This window comes from Chiloscyllium plagiosum, chromosome 32 (assembly GCF_004010195.1).
Source record: "Chiloscyllium plagiosum isolate BGI_BamShark_2017 chromosome 32, ASM401019v2, whole genome shotgun sequence".
Lineage (NCBI taxonomy): Eukaryota > Metazoa > Chordata > Chondrichthyes > Orectolobiformes > Hemiscylliidae > Chiloscyllium > Chiloscyllium plagiosum.
In genome coordinates, this window is record NC_057741.1 from 19,737,017 (window position 1) to 19,753,345 (window position 16,329).

A 16,329-nucleotide genomic window follows, 5' to 3' on the forward strand; every position below is an offset into this window, starting at 1 on the left:
AATGTCTGAAAACACAAAATTTAAGAATAGCTTCTTCCCCGCAGTTAGACTTACGAATGGACCTCATATTAGAGTTGACCTTTCTCTGCAGGTGTAACATTATACTCTGCATTTTGTGCTATTACCTTTGTGTTTTATGTAAAGTATGGTTTGCCTTTTTTTAAATATATAGGTATTTTTATTGAAAAAAAAAAGGAAATTTTTTAATTTTTACAAAATTACAAAGTAATACAAACAAGTATAAACACTAATATTCAATATATGAATAAAAAGAAATAATAACCAAAACACACCAAAAAAAAGGGAAAAACCCAACTACTAATCTATCCTACAAACAACCAAAACATAAAATAGAATATCATACATTACTAGCAAAAAATAACAGAACAATTAAATCATTAAGTACATACTCGAAATGAATTAACATAGTCATAATAAAATCCGTATTTATACGGGATTTCTCCTCCCGGGGGCCCCCAGACCAGCCAGAACCACTACCACAGCCAGACAAAAGCCCTTGACAGTATGGCTGAAATATCTGTGTCGATATAGTTCAGAAAGGGCTGCCATATTTTATAGAATAATTCAGTTTTTTGGTGCACCATATTTGTAAGGAAGTTAAGGGGGATATATTCCATGGTAACCTGTGCCAATTCGAAAGTCCTGGAGGGCCTTCAGCTACCCAATTCACGAAGATATTTTTCCTTGCACAAAAGGAAAGAATAGAAAACAGTTTCCTCCTGTGCACCTCCAGGGAGGGAAAATTTGAAAAGCTCTGGAGAAGAAACACCGGATCCAATCTAATCTCCGTTCCCAAGATCTCTGTCAGAGCATTCGCTACTGTGTCCCAGTACCTACGGATCTTGCAACATGTTCATAGACAATGCGTGAGAGTGCCCATTTCTATTTTGCATGTAGGATACATTGTGTAGGATACACTGGGGATGTTCCTACCTTAAATTTTCCAAGTCATTCAGGTGCTATATGAGCCCTATGGAGTATCTTGAATTGAATAGCTTGAGTTCTATTACAAACAGAGATCTTTCTGGCATTTTCCTAGATGTCCTCCCACATTTCTAAAGAGACTTCTAATCCCAATTCTTGGTGCCATGTTTTAAACAAACCGTCATTCCATTGTCTTTTGATACCTCATTACATAATGAATGATAAAGAGTACTAACCGAGGGTGGAGCCATTGGCCATAGCACTCTTCTTTCCTTATCCAATTTGTACGGACTGTCTAATAACATGGTCTTCTTCTGTATATAATCTCGTATTTGGAAATACCGAAAAAGGTCTCCATTAGGCAGTCCAAACTTCTGGTGCAACTGCTCAAAGGACATCATAACCTCCCCAACGAACAGGTCCCCCAAGCAGGAGATACCTCTGGACCTCCAGGTTTTAAATGTCACGTCTGTCAGCCCTGGCTGAAAACCCGATGTTCTCACTATAGGAGTATTAGGATAAGTTTTTTGTAGATTACCCTAATCTTGCCACATTATCCTCCAGGCTTTAACTGTATTTAATACAATAGTGTTTTTGCAATAGTCCATAATAGCTCTCATCTTATCTAAAAATAAAAGATTGATGAGGGGACATTTTGCTTGGGAGGTCTCAAATGTCTAACCAAATTGGATCTCTTGAGACTCACAAGGGATCCAATCAGCTATACAGCATAATAAAGAGCTCAACTGATACCTCCTAAAGTCTGGAGAATACAGTCCTCCCCTTGCCTGTGGAAGCTGCAGCTTTTCTAATTTGATAAGGGGCCGTCCATGATTCCAAATAAAGGAACCAAACCAGCCGCGTAGCTTATGCAATACAGTCTCGGCAACATCAGAAGGACCATTTTCATAGGATATTGGAGACAACGCAGAATATTCATTTTAACTAGAGCTACTCTGCCTAACCAGGATATTGGGATATCTCCCCAGCTTTGAAGGTCCTGCCTTATTTTCTCTAGTAGGTGTACAAAATTGGCTTTATATATCTGACCAAATACTGGAGTGATAAAAATATCTAAGTATAGAAAACCCTCCAGTGATCACTGAAAGGGAAAGCAAGATGCATCCAATAAATTGGATATACTGGCGAGACCATCCAACGGCATGGCCTCAGATTTCATAAAATTCATTTTATAGCCTGAGAACATACTAAATAGATTGATTACTAGAATTAGGCAGGGCATGGATATCAAAGGATTATTTAAGAAAAGGAGGACATCATCTGCATAGAGAGCGATTTTACGTTTACCTGAACCAACCCTCGGTGCCGCTATGTTAGAGTCGGTTCGTATAGCTTCCGCCAGTGGTTCGATTACTAGCGTGAAGAGCAGGGATGAGAGAGGACATCCCTGACGACAGCCTACCAACACTGAAGCTATCCGAAACTAAACCATTGGTGATCACAGCTGCTTTGGGGTCATTGTATAATAGAGACCCATTTAGAAAATATCTCTCCGACACCAAACCTTTCCAGCATATAAAAAAGATACGGCCATTCTACCCAATCAAATGCCTTCTCTGCATCCAAGGAGACAACTAAACCCGGTATCTTCCCTGTTGACAGGCTTGTATCATATTTAAGAACCTTCTAATATTGTTAGTTGACCTAAGACCCTTCATAAACCCCGTCTGGTCCTCTTTTATAATGTATGGTAAGACCCTCTCCAGTCTTCATGCTAATGTTTTAGAAAGGATTTTAAAATCCACATTTAGTAAGGATATTGGTCTATATGATGAGCAATCTTCTGGGGCCTTCTTTTTTTTTTAAGCATGAAATAAATATTTGCTTCTCTCAACGAAGGCAGGAGGCAGCCCTGACTATGAGAGTGATTATACATGTCTATAAGTGGACTAGCCAATTCCCCTATAAATTCTTTATAAAACTCAACCTGGAATCTATCTGGTCCAGGCGCTTTGCCACTCTGAAGCTGTCTAATTGCATCAAGTACTTCCTGGATTGTCAGGGGAGCATTCAGGATCACCTGCTCAGAGGTTAAGTCCAGAAAGGCCAGGTTTTTAAAGAACGACTCCATCTTCTTAGTTCTATCCTCACAGTCTTGCGATTTATACCAGTTCAAAATAGAACTTTCTAAAAGGCTGTATTGATCCTTTTACAATCACAAGTCAGAGTACCAGCACTTTCCCTAATGGACGTGATAGCTTGAGGAGCCTTTTTATTCCCCCTCGCAAGATATGCTAGGTATCTGCCAGGCTTGTCACCATATTCATATACTCTTTGCTTTGCAAATAATATTTCCCTCTTTGCTGTTTGGGTAAGTGCGGTATTCAAGGCTGCCCTAAGGGCTGCGATCTTTTGTAGCTTAGTAATAGAGGGCCTATCAACATACACTGTCTCAGCTGCCTTCAAGTGAGCCTCGAGCAGGCGCTGTTGTTCTCCCATTTGTCTTTTCTGGGTCGCAGAATATGAGATGATCAAACCTCACGCATAAGCCTTAATGGTCTCCCACGTCATCGACAGGTTACTGGCCGTACCTGAATTAATTTCCAAAAAGGTTTTGAGTTCCTGAGAAAAATATTTTATAAATTTGCTATCCTTCATTAAGAATCCATACGCCAATGTCGGGGGCCTGTCCCATTGTCCCCTAGTCTTAACGTCATACTGCAGCATGATCAGAGATTGCTATATTACCTATTTTGCAAGACAATACAAAATTCAAAAGGGTCGAGGGAGCAATTCTAGTATGACACTTGTGTGGGTTAGAGTAGAAAGTAAAGTCTCTGTCCTGGGGGTGAAGGCACCTCCACTCATCTACTAGCCCTAGCTCCTTATTCAGATCTGAGAGATATACCCATAGTACTCTTAGGTATCCTATCTGTCTCTGAATCCATAATACAATTAAAATCTCCTCCTATAATTGTATGGTGGGCCCAAAAGCCATCAACTTGGAGAACACTTCCGTCACAAATTTGAAGGGGTGTGCCAGGGGGCAATAAAAATTCAAAATTCCATACTCCTCTCCATACATTAGTGCTTTGACCAGTATATACCATCCAGACTCATCCTTTATCTGGCTTAATATTTGGAAAGGAAGATTCTTCTGGATGAGAATGACTACTCCCCTACTTTTTGAACTAAAAGATGAGAAAAAAGCCTGGTCAAACCCACCCTGTTGTAATTTTGTGCTCTTTGCCAAGTAGATGTGTTTCCTGTAAAAGAGCTAGATCAACCCTTTTTTTTGAGGTTTGATAATATCTTCTTGCTTTTGATTGGTGAAATACTCCCCTTGACATTCCAGGTGCACCACCTAAGCGAATGGCTAGCCATGATTGTCCAGGCAAGCCCGAGACCACCCCAGGAGGGAGAACCCCACCCAAAACACCTTGAATAAAGACTATGGAAAATTCACAAAAGCAAAAATTCTTTAAGACATTTACACCAAACACAATTAAAAACTATTCCTAAGAAAACAATACAAAACACATTTGAAAGGAGATTTTCCCCCTTGCTCCCAGGGGGCGTAACTACCTGTCAATAACCTCACCATAACCTCTAACTAGTGCCCTGCCCTCAGCCCAGGCATTATAAAATGGAGTAGACAAATTTAAGTGTTCTATGAAACCAAAGTTAAAAGTGAGTGACCCCCCATCCCACCTAGGTGTGTTTAGCAAGCATAATACAAAATATAAACATATAAAACTACAAAGTTACAATCCCAGCAATTATTAGAAAACTAAGTAAAATGACAGAAGAAGAAAACCCAGCTCTAAAAAGGTAGAACAAAACAAACTACCCTCTCACACGACCTGTTAATTAAAAAAAAATCACATAGCGAATAACAAATAAGCCCCCCTCCCCACCCCCCCAGAGAAGATAATGAAAAAAAGATGAAAAAGGAGAAAAAAAAAAGGGTAAGCGGGGGGGCGGGGGGAAAGGAAGCAAAATAAAATAGTCATCTATACGGTTTAAGTCTCACAGTCTATTTAAGAGAGAGTCCAAGAATTCTTTAGCTTTCTCCGGTGATCCAAAGTTATGTACGGATCCTTCATGGCTGAAGCGCAGCGTTGCCAGGTAACACAAGGAGTATTGGTCTCTTAGACGCTTCTTTGCCTCATCGAATGCGGACCACGGCTGGAGAAAAATCCTGGAATAACATTATCCTGGAACCCTTGTGCATCATGGCCTGGGGGTCCTTCCCAGGATTCTGGAAGCTTCCAGGAGCATCTGCTTCTCTCTATAAAATTGGAACCGAAATAGAATAGCCGATTGTCGAGGTCGATGTGCTCTTCCAAGGTCCAGATTCTCTGCTCGAGAGCCAGGACCTGGCCTATAGCCGACTCGCCAGCAGTCTCTGAGGTCGCGGCCTTTTGCTCCGCCCCTCTGACATGCTGTTCAAGTTTTTCAATTTCTCGGTCACACATGACCGAGAACGACTCCCACCTGGAGCTGGATTCTTCAATGAAGGCATCGATCTTCTCCTGTGGCTCGTTGATCCCAGAGATCAGGCTGGCCTCCGTAGGTAAGTCCCCCGAGACAGCCGCGGACGTCTCCGCTGTTGCTGGAGGGGGTGGGGGAGGGGTCCCTGCCTGTAGCAAACTGCGGGAATTTTTGCCCTTTGTCATTTTAAGAACAACACCAAACTGTTTAAGTTTGATGTAAAATGACTAACAATGCTTGGCAAAAGGTATTTTAAAATTATTTAAAAAGGGTGTGATGAAGGCGGGTGCCCCACTTTGCCCGAGTCTTAGGCAGAACACTACAGACTCAGACATGCTGGGTCGCCGCCACCTTGAATCTCTCTGGTTTGCTATTCTTATGTAGGATACAGTTTGTCTGGTTAGCACACAAAACAATATTTTTCACTGTGACAATAATAATTCAAATCAATTTAATCTCTTAAGGGAGTGCTCAATGCCTTTCTGTCCTTCAAAAATCATAGTTATAGCAAACATGACAATGAGAAGATAGTTCCCCTCCACAAGAGATCAACGACAATTTAGCTTCTTACCAGATTTAAATGGAAGAAATCTGTGAACTTGTCCATTTAGCACAGTATGAAATCACATGGTACATTTACCGAGAAAACAATAGCAATGCTCCAACAGTAATATTTTTAAAATAGCAAAATTACTATCCACCTACACGAAAACATTTCTCAATTCAGCTCCATTGAGAGTGACCTAGGATAATACATTGTTCTTCCCTCTAACAGAAGCTTCACTGTAAGCAGGCTCTATGGGAAGTTACATATCTGCATCAACTGATCTGTTATCTAAAGTGCTGCTCATTAGTGAAAGTATTGGTCGAATAAATTTAGCATGCTCTTTTTTTTCCCCAAAAAAAAAAATCAAAAATCATGGACTTACAAAAGCAAGATAAATATTACATCTAGTCTGTTTTCAAAGTGCAATTGCAGAAATCCTTCAAACTAGTTCACTAGTACCATCCAGTGGTGCTTTATGGTAATTGTTTTTACGTTCAAAATTCAGAATTATCGCCATGGAGGAAGTAGAAAGCCTAAAAGAGCCATAATCTCATATGATGCATAAGCAATTTAAAATTACATAACAGTATGTGTGAACAGAGAGGGTGGGTTTTCAGGGTACTGACGCCCTTAAGAATGTTAAAATTTTTAACAAAAATATTGTATCAGACCTTCAGAAAGCAATTCCTTGAACCAGCTTGTGGAATACAACCTACAATGGGTAACAACAAAAATTCAGCCTAACACTTCTTAGATTGCCCTTCATTCATTAAATTTGGATGTCACTGTACTATTTAAATAACTGAAGCTTGTTTGGGGATTTTGCTAAAATATGCTGCTAATCATTTCAAGACCAGGATTTGAAAAAAAAAAGTAGCAACATGCATTGCTGGCTTAAACACGATATACTCATTTATCATTTGACTTAATCAAATACCAATAAATACTAAAAGTAAATGATAAATGGCAGTGTGCAATTTGTAAATAATTGGAGCAAGTTGGTTCAAATTGGTTGGGGATTTGCATCAATCTGCTATTAGCTTTGACAAAAGCAGTAGTTTATCTCAAAATTCCCCAGATTATTATTGCATAGGCACTATTATGAAACAAGTTCAACTTGCCACTAAGTTAAGGAGTAACCCTTTTCATGAACATGCCAGCAATAGACCTACTAGGAGAAAGTGAGGACTGCAGATGCTGGGGATCAGAGCTTAAAAATGTGTTGCTGGAAAAGCGCAGGTCAGGCAGCAAAGGAGAAGGAGAATCGACGTGCCTGAAACGTCGATTCTCCTTCTCCTTTGATGCTGCCTGACCTGCTGCGCTTTTCCAGCAACACATTTTTAAGCAATAGACCTACCTCTAACTCTCATATAGTAGTAATGGAAGAATTTAAACTGAAAAGTCTCATTCCTGCAGGTAGCACTTTTGCATTAAAGATTTCCAAAATATTGGTGTTTCTTAACATATTTTACCACTATTCTCGTTATTTTCTCAATACTCAAATATCATTGACTTTATGATGGAGGGACGGTAATTATTGAAGCAGCTGAAGATGTATGGGCTTAGGTTCTTGACTTTTCACCAATCTGCTCAGCCATTCATGACAAATCTGACTGTAATCTCAAATCTGCATTTCTTGCTTATGCTGACATTATGTCATCCCCTTGTTTACCTATGATTTTTTTTTAAAAAACTCGTCAGACACAAATGCCATTGGCTGGCCAGCATTTATTGCCTACCCCTAGTTGCATATGAGATGGTGCGAACTGCCTTCTTGAACCATTGCAATCCATGTGCATGGGCACACCCACCATCCTATTAGAAAGGAAATTCTATGATTCTGACCCAGCAAGTGCAGGAACCATGATATATTTACGTCAGGATGAGTAGTAGCTTGGAGGATTTGCAGATAATGGTGTTCCCATGCAATTGTTGCCTTTGTCCTTCAAGACAGAGGTAGTAGAAGATTTAGAAAGTGCTGTCTCAGGATCTTTCGTGAATTTCTGCAGCTCATCTTGTAGATAGTGTACAGTGCTGCTATGGAGCTTAGGTAGAGGAGGAAGTGAATATTGGGCCAATCAAGTGGATTGCTTTGTCCTGGATGGTGTCAAGCTTCTTGAATATTGTTGGGGCTGCATTTGTCAAAGCAAGTGGCACCATACCCATGACTTGTGCCTTGTAGATGTTGGACTGGCTTTGGGGAATCAGCTGATGAGTTACTCGCCGTGGCATTCCTAGCCTTTGACCTGCTCTTATAGCCACTATGTTTATGTGGCAATTCTGAGAGTTTCCAGTCAATGGTAACTCTCAGGATGTTAATAGTATGGAATTCAGTGATGATAATGCCACTGAATGTCAAGGGGTGATGGTCAGATTGTCTCTTATTGGAGCTGGTCATTGCCTGGCATTTTCCTGGCACGATGACTCAGTGCTCAGCACTGCTGCCTCAAATAGTCAGGGACCAGGTTTGATTCCTGCCTCGGGCAACTGCCCATGTTGAGTTTGCACATTCACCCAGTGTCTGCATGAGTTTCCTCTGGAGGCTCCAGTTTCCTCCCACAGTCCAAAGATGTGCAGGTTAGGTGAATTGGCCATACTCTTGGCAGTGTGGAGGAACGGAGGGATCTGGGTGTGCAAGTACATAGACCCCTCAAAGTTGCCACCCAAGTGGATAGGGTTGTTAAGAAAGCATATGGTGTTTTGGCTTTCATTAACAGGGGATCGAGTTTAAAAGCACAAGGTTTTGCTACAGCTCCACAAGTCCCTGGTGAGACCACACTTTGAATATTGTGTCCAGTTCTGCTCGCCCTACTATAGGAAAGATACAGAGGCTTTGGAGAGGGTGCAAAGAAGGTTTACTAGGATGCTGCCTGGACTAGAGGGCTTGCCTTCTGAAGAAAGGTTGAATAAGCTCAGACTTTTCTATCTGGAGAGAAGGAGGAAGAGAGGAGACCTGATCAAGCTGTACAAGATAATGAGTGGAATAGATAGAGTCCATAGCTGAAAATGTGTTGCTGGAAAAGCGCAGCAGGTCAGGCAGCATCCAAGGAGCAGGAGAATCGATGTTTCGGGCATGAGCCCTTCTTCGGGAAACAATTTCCTGAAGAAGGGGTCAAGCCCGAAACATCGATTCTCCTGCTCCTTGGATGCTGCCTGACCTGCTGCACATTTCCAGCAACACATTTTCAGCTCTGATCTCCAGCATCTGCAGTCCTCACTTTCTCCTAGAAGATAGAGTCAATAGCCAAAGACTTTTCACCAGGGCAGGATTGACTGGTACGAGGAGACATAGTTTGAAGATATTAGGAGGAAGGTATATCAGAGATGTCAGAGGTAGGTTCTTTACACAGAACTGTGAATGCATGGAATGCATTGCCAACTGTGGTAGTGGAAGCAGAGTCATTGGGGACATTTAAGCAACTGCTGGACATGCACATGGATAGCAGTGCATTGAGAGGTGCATAGGTTCATTATATTTTACATTAGAATTAAACCTCAGCACAATATCATGGGCCAAAGGGCCTATTCTGTGATGTACTTTTCAATGTTCTACATACTCAATTGTCCATAGTGTTCATGAGTGTGTAGGTTAAGTGCATTTGAGAGGGGAAATATAGAATAATAGGGTAGGGAAATGGGAAAGGGTGGGATACTCTTCAAAGGATTGTATGGACTTGTTGGGTCAAATGGCTTATTTCCACACTGTAGGGATTCTGTGAATATTATGTGCCACATTTCAGCCCAAACCTGGGAATTGTCCAGTTTATGTTGCATTTGAACATGGACTGTCCCAGGAGTTGTGAATGGTGAATATTGTTCAATCAATGATGAATGCCTCTACTGACTTTATGATGGAGGGAAGGTCATTGACAAGGCCAGCCACCTTCAGCTGTTTTAGGACACTCCTATAGAAATGTCCTGCACCGAAAATGACTGACTTTCAATGACTTCAACATGTGCCAGGTATGACTCCAACCATTGAAAAAAGTTCTGATTCCTGTTTTGCTAGGGCATCTTTATGCCACAGTCAAATCTGGCCTTGATGCCAAGGGCTACTATTCTCACCTCACCTCTGGAATGCTATTCTTTTGTTCATGCTTGAACCAAGGCTGTACTGAGATCAAGAGTTAAGTGGATGTAGCGGAAGCGAAACTAGGCATCAGTTAGCACGCTGCTGAGTAAGTGCCGCTTGACAGCACCTTGATGACACTTTCAATCATTTTACTAACCATTGAGTGTGGACAAATGTGTGGTAATTGACCAGATTGGATTTGTTCTGTCTTTTCCTCTACAGGACATATCTGGGAGGTTTTCCAGTAGATGCCAGTGTTGCAACTGTACTGGAAAAGCTTGGCTAAGAGTGTGGCAAGTGCTAGAGAACAAGTCTTCAACACTATTGTGGAATATTGTCAAGGTCAATAGCCCTTGCAGTATCTAGTGCCTCCAATTTCTTGATATCAACTGGAGTGATTCTTGGGCCCACTAGAGTAGGCCAACACAGATCATCTACTCAGCACTTCTAGTTGAAGAATCTTGTGAATGCATCAGTCTTATCTTCTGTAAGGATGTGCTGGGTTCTTGTTACATTGATGGAGATACTGGTGGCTTCTCTTCCTCCAATGAGTTGTTTGAATTGTCCACCATCATCCATGGCTAGCAAGAAAGCACTTAGATCTGAGTCACTGGTTGGGCCAAATGATACTACAGTCTATTACTTGTTGCTTATGCCATTTAGCACACAGGTAGCTGTGTCAACACATGTTGACACCTCATTTTTAGGTATGCCTCTGCACTCTCCATTAAATCAAGGTTCATCCCACTCATCTAATGGGTAGCATGGTGGCACAGTGGTTAGCATTGCTGCCTCACAGCACCAGAGACCCAGGTTCAATTCCCACCTCAGGCAACTGTCGGCGTGGATTTTGCACATTCTCCCCGTATCTACGTGGGTTTCCTCCAGGTGCTCCAGTTTCCTCCCACAGTCCAAAAATGTGCAGGGTAGGTGAATTAGCTATGCTAAATTGCCCATAGTGTTAGGTGAAGCGGTAAATGTAGGGGAATGGGTTTAGGCAGGTGGCTCTTCAGTGGGTCAGTGTGGACTTGTTACGCCGAAGGGCCTGTTTCCATACTAAAGTAATCTAATCATACCCTAGCTTGACAGTCATGGTAGAGAGAAATAACACTAGGCCATAAGACTGCAAATTGTGCTAGAGTACAATTCTTTATATCTCCTTTGGGTTGGTATTTTTATTTTTAAAGAGACAATGTCCTCCCACTCACCCTCTAGCTTCTTCTTCCCTGTAAAGTGTGCTGTATTATAAACTGTTTATGAAAATGTTTTAATGCTTTTAAACATTATCTGTTTTTTTTTTAATTATTTAGTGCAGAGATGGTGAGCAAAGCAGTATCCACAGGAAGGCTATGCCTCTGTTCCTCAGACATTGAGGACTAATTCCACAGAAACCTTAACTTCCTTTTAGATTCACTATAAAACCTCTCTGACCAACTTTAGTCATTAGCCTATATTATCTATTCCTGTGGGTTGGTATAGAATTGTAATCCAATGAAAAATTTATTAAGTACCTCAAGAAGTTTTCCTATAGTAAAAAGGCATTGTTATGTGAAAGTGAGAGTTGCTGCTGTTTTCAACTATGCTATGTCAACAATCATTGCAGAGGTCCCTTAGTACCAAGCTTTTAAACTAATGTTCTTAAACCTGATCTTGATTCAATCAAATTTTCTTCAGGCAAGTCAACACATTAGACCAGTTTGGACACTTCATTTGCTAAATAACTATTCATTGGAGGATGAGCAGTTTATTGGGTCAAGTCCAAAAACAATTGAGATTTATGGTAGAACATAGCCAGTAACATATGCACAAGAAAAAAAGTGAAAAGTTTGCTATATTCCAGCTAAACTTTCCATTAATTACAACTTAACCAGGAATCCCTCCAATTATGTTAACAGCTACAACTTCATGCAGGTCCAAAGACTGGTCCTGATTTCCAACAGCTAAAATGGAGTTGCATATAGGAAGCACAGAATCTCAGATGCAACAGACTGTGGAAATTGCTGATTGTAATGAGAGACTCTGCTGCATCTGGAACCCATCAAAAGGATATACTAAAAATCAGACAATTCAGAGGGCTCTGCTCTAGTTATGTTAGTAGTTACCCAAGAAAAACATTAGAGGCTTAGAAACTTGATCATCTGTTGATTAACTGTTGAACACCCAAATCAGAATGACCCATCTTCACCAACCCATACACACCTCACGTGACTCCTAGTACCCACCCTCCCCCTTTCCACCCCCATAGATTCCTCACTCCACCTTGGGAACAACATATCCTGCCACTGGAATAGACCCATATCACATCCTCATATACAGACCTGACACCTCTATTCCTGATGAAGGGCTTTTGCCCAAAGCATCAATTTTCCTGCTCCTCGAATGCTGCCTGAACTACTGTGTTTTTCCAGCATCACTAATCTAGAAACTGCCAATCCCCTACCAACCCTGATTTACACAACATTCCATCACACAACTGACACCATACCTCCACACAGCTACACACCACCTTTCACAGGAACTTCACAAGTGACAGACTATGCTGCTGGTTTTTTTAAAAATCATAGGATGCAGTATTTAATGCCATGAGAAAGGGGGTATAGTTTAACTTCCCCCAAACACGCTTACACAAAGGGAACAGGTGAACTTCTACATTGCATGGTGGAGCAAAGGCCAGAACTTCAGCCAGGCAAAATTGCAGATCTCAGTTCTACCACAAAAAATTAAGAGTGTAGTAGCAATCCTGCTGTGATACCTAGGCCACTATTTACCACTACCAAAACCAGACTCTGTTCTGTGTGTTTTCATTTCAAACCATACTGGACTCCAAACAAATTCCTTCTCTCACCACATACACTGCCAGACCTGGAGTTTCTCCAGGAATAAGTGCGTTTACCTCGACTTTTGTAGATGAGTACTGGAGATATTAGAATAGTTATAGCACAACGAAATACCATTCAACGCATCGCATGTGCTGGCTCCAAGGTACAGTAAACTGCTCCTGAACCTTTCTCCTTTCAGATGTTTAGGAAGTATAGAAAAATCTACGGCACAGAAGGAAGACCACTCTACCCATCGGGTCTGGACCGGCCGGCCCTTCTTAAAGACTCAACAAAAGCACTCTTTTCATTGGAGGATTTGCTCTTAGTTACACGCAATTCTCAGATCAATTGAGAAAGTATCCACACTTGAGCTGGAAACAGTGCAAAAATTTAGTTAGGCATCAACTCTAGAACGTTCGGCCTCAAAATAAAACTCATATCAATCTTTCCCGCCACTGGGGGTGCATTTAGTTAACACCAACATTTAAGAGTAAAAATTAGAAACATTGCATACAATTGAAGAAAATGTTTTGTTTTCGTCGTTAAATAAGCACCCATAAATCAGGAAGAGAGATCTCGAAACAGCCGACTAACCGTAGCTCGGCCCACATTAGGAGAAACGAACACCTGCATTATGTCCCTCGCGCTGGCTTCCCCCCCGGACAACGGTCGCCTGAGCGCGCGCTCTCCCCTGAACACCTGTCATTTGAACGCGCGCTCCCCACCTCCGCGACAGGTGAGCGTTGAAAGGAAGACTAGGCGCAGCACCTTCTCACCAAAGTAGGCGGCCGAGCGAGCAGCTCTTCCAACCACAAGCCCCACCCCTTCCACCACAGCCCTTAAAATTTAATGACTTACACAAGGTCGTGACTTTATAAGCACACAAAGTGGGACGTCAGTGTTTTTTTTAAACGTAAATCATAAGCTATCACTTAACTCACCACAAACAAAAACGCAATGTTTAATGTTACTGTGTACAATCTGGCTAATTGTGCAACACCCTTCGAAAATTAGCCAGTATTTTTTAACCACAACAGGCGTTTATAATCCTGCTTCCGTCTTTTCGTTAAATCAAGGTACTTTTGAAATCTTTGAACACAATTTTCAGTCCCTTACTTCCGTATTTTAATAGGGACACCGATTTTAGTTTTGCAAGGCACTGGGCTTTGCTGCAGGATAAAGGATTGAGTCTGACCTGGGATTAGAACAAGAATATTAGATTTATCTGTTGCACTATTATTTCTATGTAAATTACAATCGCGTGTTTTAAATTATTATTTTATTATAGCAGCTCCCGTATTATTTAACTAAAATTATCCATTGGATTACTATGAGGAGACTTTGCAAGCTCATTTGTTATGGGCCTAAATTGAATAACGACTCGAAACAGGTGCCGGGATCATAAGGCGCAGTAAACCACAAAGTAATATAATGCCAAAGTTGTGCTGTCTGGTTGTTTGGATGATTGCTGTAAGCAGCCAGTGCAAACTGTCTTCGTCATTAATTACATGTCAACCAGTAGGCAGGGTACTAGTTGTCGTCAACGCCTATATTACTGAAACGGGCGGAGCATTGTAGTTGCAGTACAGTATTGTGACAGCGATTATGTAGGCAGTACCGGTGCTCTGAAAATTGAATAATGTGGGAAAGGATGGGTTCCAAGGCTTTTGGATGTTTCTTTACGAAGGGGAAAAATGTTCCTAATATACAATAACATTGCAATAAGTTTAATCACAGGGGTCTCGCTGACACATTTTTGTTGAGTGGGCTTCAAGATAGCTGAGGAAGTCTTTATATAATCCAATTTGCCAAGAAGTGTGGTCATTATCAAAAACATTAAAACACTGATGCAGTCAATATCGAAAAGTCTTTATTTTTCAATTCATTCATGCTGTAAATATATGGCTTAGTTTGAGGCATTCAGGGGCCTTTGATGATATATTTGTTTCAGTTGCTTATAGTGCAATGCTGTACTTGGCCATTGACTAGCACGGTGTGTAGTGTGGCCCTTGAGTGTGCGAGCAAATGGTAGAGACTGTTTCGCGCGCAAGAGGAGGTCACGTGGAGACTGTTTCGCGGGCAGAAGGAGGTCACATGGGGTCAGACATCCAGGAACGCAAGAAGGCAGAGAATGGAGTCAGATCAACAGCCAATCAGAAGACAATCCTACCTCAGTGATTGCATGACATTCTGTACTGTATAAAAGCCTGGGTCAGGGACAGGAATAGGTCGGACAGCGAACTGACACACTTTGCTGTTTGTCAGCGACGGGAAGACCTAGACCCAGAGCTCTGTATACTTTATCCACTTACTGCTAAAATAAACTAAGTTTGAGACCGAATATCTTCTCCTATTGCTTCATTGAAAGAACATGCAGGACTCGGCTCACACATAGAAGAAAGTAAGCTGGTAGATTGAGCCAAAGTCCAACAATTTGGTGACCCCGACGTGATGAAGACAGAGAAGTGACGGAAAAGAGAGAAAAATAGAAACAACGGACAATTGATGTCTGATGACAACAACAAGCGCGCCGCATAAAAAGGTGAGCAGACACCTGTTTATATCGAAGTTCTGCAATTGGAGATACCAAATTGATTGTTGTCATTATACTGAAAGTGTCCTAGTAATAGTAAGTGGATAAAGTATTGATATAACATGTACGAGTTTAAAGTCCCATGGGGTTAGAGTCTCCATAAAAGCAACAAGGTACGTACGGGTTTAAAGTCCCATGGGGTTAGAGTACCCATAAAAGCAACAAAGTTTAATACATACGGGTTTAAAGTCCCGTGGGGTTAGAGTCCCCATAAAAGCAACAAGGTACATACGGGTTTCAAGTCCCGTGGGGTTAGAGTCCCCATAAAAGCAACAAAGTTTGATACGTACAGGTTTAAAGTCCCATGGGGTTAGAGTCCTCATAAAAGCAACAAGGTACGTAAGTGTGAGGAGGTTTAAAGTCCATTGAGCAGGATCTCATAAAAGCAACGCTCACAAATTTTGGTTTATGATTGATGTGTTGTAAGTTTTAAATTATATTGGGGAACGTACAGAAGGTGGCAGAAAAGCCAGTAGTGTCTTGGAGACAAAGACGGTGGTGTCTCAGCGAGAGAGAGTCGGCAGTGGAAACCTAACAGTGACAACGAAACTGCTGATAATTCTCACTGAAAGGGTCAGTTGCTCGGGTGTACTCCATACAAACTGACTGGCCACCGGATTTGTCTCTGATTGGGTTGGTTGCTCAGTTATATTACATCCAAACCAACTGACTACTGGACGGGAGGATTAAAAATAACATATAAAATGGAAGGGGAATTTGATAAAGAGTGTGAAGAATACGGAGGAAGTTCTTCCAACTTAATGTTGCCCGTAAAACATCAGTGGGGTAAAGCCAGAAGTCAGTTAGTCAGTGAGCTTGCAAAGAACAAACAAAAAACAATGATGGAGAAATATGACAAGGTTTGGGAAGGATTACAAAAACAGGGCAAAGTCCCTAA

At 41.4% G+C, this 16,329-nt stretch overlaps 1 protein-coding gene across 7 annotated transcripts in view; it reads right to left on the minus strand.

The window, feature by feature from the left end:
• inpp4b (inositol polyphosphate-4-phosphatase type II B) overlaps positions 1 to 13,655 on the minus strand; it is a 1,028,621-nt gene extending 1,014,966 nt beyond the window's left edge. For all 7 annotated transcript variants that reach the window (XR_006309059.1, XM_043674148.1, XM_043674147.1 and 4 more), the window contains exon 1: positions 13,433 to 13,655. The gene's annotated coding sequence lies outside the window, so the exon portion shown is untranslated. The remainder of the gene's footprint in view (positions 1 to 13,432) is intronic.
• Positions 13,656 to 16,329: the final 2,674 nt, after the last annotated feature.